General features: G+C 42.1%; 1 pseudogene; it reads left to right on the top strand.

Annotated features, from left to right (window-relative positions):
* Positions 1–2442: 2442 nt before the first annotated feature.
* LOC101611944 lies at positions 2443–3714 on the top strand (annotated as a pseudogene).
* Positions 3715–6996: the final 3282 nt, after the last annotated feature.

Here is a 6996-nt window from a genome sequence, read left to right as displayed (position 1 = left end):
TCCGAGGGTGCCTAGGCTTATACAAAAGGATTCACCTCAAATAAAATGGAATCTAATTAACCTTTGTCAGTGATTAGTGGGCATGATAGTCTGTGCCGGTTCTCATGGATCCATTCCCCAACGTCAAGTCCATTTTCCAATGACTCGGGCTTATGAGCCACAGACCTTGAGTCTTTCTGCTTCACACTTTTGTTGCTCTAGAGCAGTAAAAAAAAGTAGAGTTATAAACTATCTGTAGGAAAGTCACTAACATGGCTGGCCAGAAAAGCACAGAGAGAGAGCCAAAAAGTTTAATTTGTTGTAACCTATGATTTCTTGGTAAATATTAACTAACGTTGGAAGTATGCATGGATTTACTTCCCTAGGCTGTTTGAACCTTTTAAATCACAATTTTTTCAAACAAAAAATTTAAGCAAGACCTTTAAAGAGTGACTCATAAAAGAAGAGTGTTTGGTTAGCTTCCCTCACCCCTCTCCAAGCTACCCGTCTTCACAGTGATGTTTTTATTCCACGAGCTTGTCCCTTCCACTGACATGCCTGGATGATGGCTAATTCCCTCTGCAGGTGTCTCCAAGACCCCATGAACCCCTTTGGGTAAATGCCCAAGCAAACAAACCACTGTGTATGGAGGACCTCACCTACCTTATCCCATGCCCCACTTATGATCAGGTATACAGCCAGCCACTTTAGTATGGGGCATTTCTCCAATCTTCTCAGATGCAAAGCCCACCAGGGTCCTTGTCCAGAGAAAAAGCTGGGACATGACCCAAAAGCCTGTATATTACACAGGCTGACCAACATAAGGAAACTCAGGTGATTTATATAGGCTGGATTATAAAACATTATTTCACTAAGATTAATTCTCCATGTATTTTCAGAATGCCAGATGCCATCTATATCTTATGGATGTAAAACTCTTGGAATTTAGAGAATTGTCACATGTATAGATTAATTTATTGTTAGGAATATCTTTAGTATTTTCTATTTTGTCTATTCTTTTGAAATAAGCTGTAGGAACATGGTCAAGATAAAATAATAATAATAATCACAAGCTCTCCATGAGAGGGCCAGTGTGAGCTCACAGTCTACAGGGGGTGCTGTGGCTCAGCCCAGGAACAAACAGACAGTGCTGGCTCCTCAGAACTCTGTGTCTCCACAAACTGTCATTGATTGAAGGAAACTGCTTCCTTCAAGATTTAATCTGGGGGTTAGTATGGTACACGGTGGACTTATCCCAACACTCTGAAAAAAGCATCTGAGCTGTAGAACTCCTAGAATATTCTTCCATGGGAACCACTTGTAGTTCCACTTCTCCCCCTGCAGAGCAGAGCTCTCCCTTTCCTTCAGAAATACCAACTCCAAGAGAAGTCCCCTTAACTCTTTTTTAAAAATTTTTTCCCCCTTAACTCTTATATACTAATTTCCATCCAGACTTGGCCTCAGGAACCAGACTCGTAAGAAGGCTTGATTTCAATTCTATTTGCTTAGTTATTGAGCCACAGAGGGAAACTATCATGAAGGAATCAGTTCTGAAGGAAAACTAGACAGACAAGAAAAGGTGCTCCAGCCTCAAGGAAGAACAGCAAGATGGGATATCTTTGAGGAACAATGACTGAAGAGTCATTCTCATAAAAACAAGGTTTTTAGGGGTTGGAGAGATGGCTTTGTGATTAAGGCACTTGCCTGCAAAGCCAAAGGACCCAGGTTCAGTTTCCCAGTACCTACATAAGCCAGATACACATGTGTCTGAAGTTCATTTGCAGTAGCTGGTGTGCCCATTCTCTCTCTCATTCTTTCTCTCTGTGTCTCCTTGTGAATATGAATAAAGTTAAAAATAAAACAAAATTTAAGACAGGCATGGTGGCACATGCCTTTAATCCCAGCACTTGGGAGGCAGAGGTAGGAGGATCGCTATGAGTTCAAGGCTACCCTGAGACTACAGAGTGAATTTCAGGTCGGCCTGAGCTACAGTGAAACCCTACCTGGAAAAACTAAAAATATAAAATAAATAAAGAAATAAATAAACAAGATTTTCATCTAGTAATGGTGCAAAAGTAACAGAGGTTCGTGGACATGTTGCTCGTTGCTTAAGTCAAGTTCCTCTGTCATGGATTTTTTTTTTTTTTGATGTTGAATAGAAATTGATGTGATGTAAACAATATATAAGAAATTAAATCAGCTACTTGTGTATATGTTGGAACAGAAGATAGGATATTTCATGTTAAAAATTCACAAGGATTTTGACTAATGAAGGGAAGCCAAGCATTCAGAGAGACTTGACAGCTTCAAGAAAGGTAGCTGTCGGCAAATGGGCTTGGGCGGCTCCTCGGCGACCGTAGCGGTTCCTATCCTGGCCCTGTTCATGTCGGGCCGGGAAGGATGGCGCCCTAGAGCCTGCTCTCACTGGGGTCGGGGCGGGAGGGGACGGGGTGGGGACCGGCCATGTCGGAGGTGACCCGGAGTCTGCTGCAGCGCTGGGGCGCCAGTTTTAGGAGAGGCGCCGACTTCGACTCCTGGGGCCAGCTGGTGGAGGTGATAGTCGAGTATCAGATATTAGCAAGACATCTACAAAAGGAGGTCCAGGCTCAGTACAACAATTCTGAATCCACAGAAGAACAACAGAAAACCATAGGCAAAATTGCAACATGCGAAGTACACCTTTACAATCCACACAGTCCCAAGAAGAATTTAAATTGGAGGACCTGAGGAAGGTAGAACCAATCCTAGAGAATACTTAGTAGCAGAGGCCAGTAAGTTAACAAGGAGACATAAAGGGAAGAGAAAGGAAGGGAGGAGGGTACTTAACAGGTTGGTACTGTATATATGTAAGTACAATGATTGAGATGGGGAGGTAGTATGATGAAGAACGGAATTTCAAAAGGGGAAAGTGTGTAGGGGGGGAGGTATTACCATGGGATATTTTTTATAATTATGGAAAATGTTAATAAAAATTGTGAAAATAATAAATAAGTAAATAAATAAATAATAAAAATTAATTTCCATGTGATGTTCAGCCTGTCCCATTAAGAAAAATTTTAGCACCTGGTGAAGAAGAGAATTTGGAATTTGAAGAGGATGAAGAACAGGGGGGTGGTGGAGCAGGGTCTCCAGATTCTTTTCCTGCTAGAGTTCCTGGTGGGTACTTTGTTACCCAGGTTGCTGTCAGAGCCAGGCATGACCTTACTAACTATCAGAATTGAGAAAATTGGTCTGGAGGATGCTAGGCAATGCCTAAATCCCTATATTATACTCAGTGTGAAGGAGTTGAATGGCATAGACTTAACGCCAGTGCAAGATACTCCTGTGACCTCAAGAAAAGAAGATACATATGTTCACTTTAATGTGGACATTGAGCTCCAGAAGCATGTTGAAAAGTTAACCAAAGGTGCAGCCATCTTCTTTGAATTCAAACACTACAGGCCTAAAACGAGGTTTACAAGCACCAAGTGTTTTGCTTTCATGGAGATGGATGAAATTAAGCCTGGGCCCATTGTAATGGAACTATACAAGAAACCCACTGACTTTAAAAGGAAGAAACTTCAATTATTGACCAAGAAGCCACTTTATCTTCATCTACATCAAACTTTGCACAAGGAGTGACCCTGATACGAATAACCTGGAACTTCTGTGAATTCTGTCGCTCAGTAGAAACCATGATAGCTCTGTGTAGCATGTTCACCCTTTAACAGACAGGAAATGAGCCTACCATGCCAGTGGCCTGCAAGGCCATTGCAGAACTCTACCACAGAACCCAGAATTCTGCACACCACTGACCTGTGAGACTCCTTTGGATACAGGTTTATCATAGATTCTGACACGTATGTTTGACTTTTCTGTTAGTTGTGCAAGTGTCTGTTTTCTCACTACCACTACTGCTACCTTCATCCTGGAACAGTGCTGAGTGGTAGAGGTGTGCCGATCTTCACACTAATGCAGCAAGAAGAATGTGCTAGAGTTTACACTCCTGCCCACTTCTGCTCCAATGTGCCTCTTGGGTATTTAGGGTTGAGGTGGGTAGACTAATTCTGAACTACTTTGAGAGGAGTTGGACCAGTTGCACTGCAAAAAAAAAAAAAAAAAATAGGTAGCTGCCCTTCAGTGATGTCACAATTGGCTTTCTAGAGACATCGTCATGGTTAATAGGCATACAAGTGTCTAAGTTCAAGGACATCACCCTTCCATTAAATGTTCCAAGAATTGTTATTCTTCATGAAATGATACTTGATAACTTTCTCCATTAAATTATTCCTCCAATGATGGCCTCAGAGAGGAGATAATGAGAAAGAGAAAGTAATTCAGGTGCTTTGGTGATAGTCTGAAGTTTGAGTATTTTCTTGGGAATCTGTTCGAGAGATCACATAGCATGCTAAACATGGAGTCCTGCAAAAGTCCAGGGAAGAAGGCTAAGAGGGCATCCCTTCAATAGTGCAGTACACATTTTCATTCTCTCATCCAAGAGCTTTTCTTCTCCTCACATTTGAAGTTATGATTACCCGAGACATGATATTTAAGACACAAGCTCTTTCAATCAATATTAGTTCTCTTCTTGACATATTGTGCATCAAAACATCTAGGTGATTACTTTCTACAAATGCATGTGCCTAGTGGTTCAGTCATAATCAGTTACTAGTCACATGGTGAAATTAAGTAGGAAAGACATTATATAAAAACACTGTTTTGTGTTTTGTAGTCAGTCTTCCCAAGAAAAATTCTTTCTGGCATTCATCCATAGAAAACAAGATGTTTAATTTCAACGTGAATTTCCTTATTCCTTATTTAAATAAATAACAAAATGTGACAGATGAGAAAAACAATGATTCCAATGAAACGATTGCACTAACCTGCCAAACTGTGGGAGGGGAAAGTCAGGGGAAGAGAGTGTATTTTCAATTTTCAACCAGGCATGCAGAAATTGCAATGATAAATTTAAGTAACAGGATTCTTTTATTCTAGCCTATTTTACATAATACCAAAAGAACCTATTCTTTTGGATAAATGGGTAAATCCATATATCCCTTCTCATTTTTACAGTTGTTCCCACCTTTTTATTTATTTATTTTTTCCAACCAGCCTTGTACAGTTTGTTGAGACCAGAGCTGTCAGAACTCTGGAGAACAGAAATTCCCTTTGCTGGTTCTTTGATTTAGAAAGTGGTCTGAATCTCTTTAAGGAGCTCACCCCTGTGAGCTTTCCTACCCAGATGAGATCTGTGACACTGGCCTCATACTCTGAGAAAGAAATGGTTAAGAGACAAAAACAAAACAAAACAAAATCCAGCAAAACAAACAAAAGAAAATCCAAAAACCTGAGGTTTCCTCTCCAATGAAGGCTGTGTAGAAAGGACCTGGAGGGCAGATCTCCATGATGGACAATGGTAAGCTCTGTGTGTCCACTACAATGTTAACTGGGCATTAATAGCCCATGTCCTGTGGCTGGGATTAGAGGTAATTTCAATGACTAGAAGCACTGGGTATCCCCTCTAGGAGTCTCCTATGAACCCCCATCTGTCAGGCAAATCTAGTGCTTTTCTATGAGTACCCAGAAATTATTACGCATCCCTCAAACCTCTCAAGATAAATCCTATTAATATTTATTTTAGATTTTTATCAGCATACATTAATCACTATGCCACTTTAATGAATGTACAAAATGTATTCTGATATCTTTATAATAACCTGACCCTGTGGTATGACGCAAAGCACACACATATATGGCAACCTTGAACTCACGTGTCTGGTGCAGAAAGTGGCCCATCAGCACATCTGGGGTGTTCATTGAACAGCCTAGAAATAGAATTGGATTTTAAGTCTGGACAGATGCAAAGAGAAGAGAACAGAAGAGAGCCTGTGCTTGGGGGATGAGGAGAGTGGAGGGGTTTCCATGCCAGTGTCAAGCCTGGGGTTCTGCAAAGGGAGCTTTGTGCCTGTCACCAGACCAGCAACCTGAGAGGCCAGCACCTGGGTTCCGGCGTTCAGACAAGGCCCAGAGAGGGCTTGAGTTCAGCTATTCCACACTTCTGTGATTGGCTCCCAGTTAGCATCGTGTGTCTAGCCATCTCTAGTGTTCCTCCTGAAAGATGTGATTTGCTATTGGCTAGAGTAGAGCGAGTCCATGGCTGGTGTGAAGTGTGCAGTGTGGTCATAGACTTCGGGGTAGATCCTCTGGGCTGGGGACCGTACTGGAGACACACTGAGATGACGCAGGGACCTCCAACTCCCAGCAGAGGTGTGGACAGGGCAACAGGGAGGACCATCGACCAGATCACGGCAGAGATGAGGTGTGAGGGCAGCAGCATGAGTGGTGTGAGGAGAGACAAGGAACACTAGACTCATGAGGGATTCTCCACCATGTTGGCCCTTGCCACCCACACAGACCTCCTCTCTCAGGGAGCAAATGCATTCATACGTGCCGACATATGGAAGCTATTTCAATGGTTCTATCAAGCCATCACCAATCCTGGAGACAAGAGTTTTGTTTTGTTTTGTTTTGTTTTGTTTTGTTTTGTTTTGTTTTGTTTTGTTTTGTTTTGTTTTGTTTTGTTTTGCTTTGCTTTGCTTTGCTTTGCTTTGCTTTGCTTTCCTTTCCAAGCCTGCTATGCATAAAGGGAAGCTTTGGATGGCATTTTGCAACAAATTAAAAATGCCACCCTTTCTGTATAGGAGTGGTGAACATGAAGACATCTGTATTCCTGAAAAGAGCCATTTTCATTTGTAATGTGGGCATATGGAAGAAAAGGACTTGGCTTGACCTGGAAAGTCAACAGAAGTAGGAGGCCGGTAGAGAGCTCCGACCTTCAGTTAGGAGAAAGATGGCTGCTAATCCAAGGTTGCAGTAGTCATCAGCAGGATCAGGCACAGCAAGGAAGGAGACCAGTGAGACCCAACTCGCACTGTTGGGGGAGGGGATGGCTAGTAACCTGGGAAACATGGGAGGTGTTGCTCTCGTTTTTCTTATTGAAGAACCAGGACAGAAACAACTGCTCCTCAAAGAACAAGA

The sequence above is a fragment of the Jaculus jaculus genome, chromosome 1 (assembly GCF_020740685.1).
Source record: "Jaculus jaculus isolate mJacJac1 chromosome 1, mJacJac1.mat.Y.cur, whole genome shotgun sequence".
Lineage (NCBI taxonomy): Eukaryota > Metazoa > Chordata > Mammalia > Rodentia > Dipodidae > Jaculus > Jaculus jaculus.
This window is presented reverse-complemented; position numbering and strand designations above follow the sequence as displayed.